The sequence below is a fragment of the Octopus bimaculoides genome, chromosome 22 (assembly GCF_001194135.2).
Source record: "Octopus bimaculoides isolate UCB-OBI-ISO-001 chromosome 22, ASM119413v2, whole genome shotgun sequence".
In the NCBI taxonomy this organism is placed as follows: Eukaryota; Metazoa; Mollusca; class Cephalopoda; order Octopoda; family Octopodidae; genus Octopus; species Octopus bimaculoides.
Window position 1 is genome coordinate 4592614 of NC_069002.1, and position 1343 is coordinate 4593956.

Consider the following 1343-nt stretch of genomic DNA (forward strand, 5'->3'; position numbering starts at 1 on the left):
GTGTGTGTGTGTGTGTGTGTGTGTGACTGCAGTTTAGATATTCATATACAAGCCACTCTGTAACGGTTTTGCAGTTTTATTAAATGCCAGGACGTCACTCTCGTACCGTTACGTAAAATTCGTTCTGCTTGTCAAGATTTTGTTTACATTTCCATAAGTAGCTCTGTTCTACCTAGTCCCAAGCTCAGCAGCTTGGAAAAAAGGATGTAAGTGATCCCTAATGAGTATTTTATGGAAGGCGAAGAGCCTAAATTACTCGGTTCCTTTCCTGTTTCGGCTCTGCTAAATGCTCTGCGGTTTAACCCGAAGGACTAATTTTCCAGCGAGACTAAATATGTTTTGTATCTTTATATTTTTAAATTTATTTTTTAGTTGTTTCTTTGTACCTTTAACGATATATCTCTATATATAAAAGATATATCCAGATATATAAAAGAAAGATTCTGTCCATTTGTGTGTTTGTTTGTCCCATAAAATGAAACTAAATGGTTCAAGGGAGGGAACACTAATTGTGCTTCAATAAAGTCTTCTGTATTATGACATCATGTGAAAACATTTCACCTTTTGACAAATATGAGATCGAGGCTTTCAAGAGAGCAATCAGTTGTACTATTTGCAGAGCAGCTTTTGAAACACGGTGAAGGGTGAGTTTCAATCCAATATGTAATTCAACTGATTCCATCGATGTTGCTGGAAAATTATGCCTCAATTAACTTCCGTTACATTTAACTTCCGTTAACTCCAAGTCTGCTTGAGTTAATTTCCGTTAACTCAAGGGTCTCGTCTACTGTACCCCTCGGTCGACGCACTTTTGGCAGTCATCGACAAAAGGTTTAGGACCAGCCCTGACACACTCTGTGTCACGCTGAATCTGCCTGAGAACTACATTAAGGGTACATGTGTCTGTGGAGTACTCAGCCACTTGCATAGTAATTTCACGAGCAGACTGTTCAGTTTGTTCGGAGCAACTGGAACACTCATCGTCGTAACCGACGGAGTAAATACCAGTAAAACTAATAAACATAATAACAGCTTTCGGTCCAGGAAATTACGGTAAGCAGTTGTTTGTATCACAATTTAGCAATCCTGGTTCGAATCACTGCCTTCTCCGTAATGGGAACGCTCTATCTTTTTTTTTTTTTCTTTTTACTTTTACTTACTACACTATCAACATCAAACTTTCACTTCGCCAACAAAATCCAATCCGCCTAAATTCGGCAGTTTCATAACCAACCGTTTAAGGGTTCGATCTTTCTGTGTTTCTCTGTTTCAGATTGCTTACCACGGGACAGTCAAATATCATTTTGGTTTGAATGACAATGCAAAAAAAAAAAAAAAAAAAA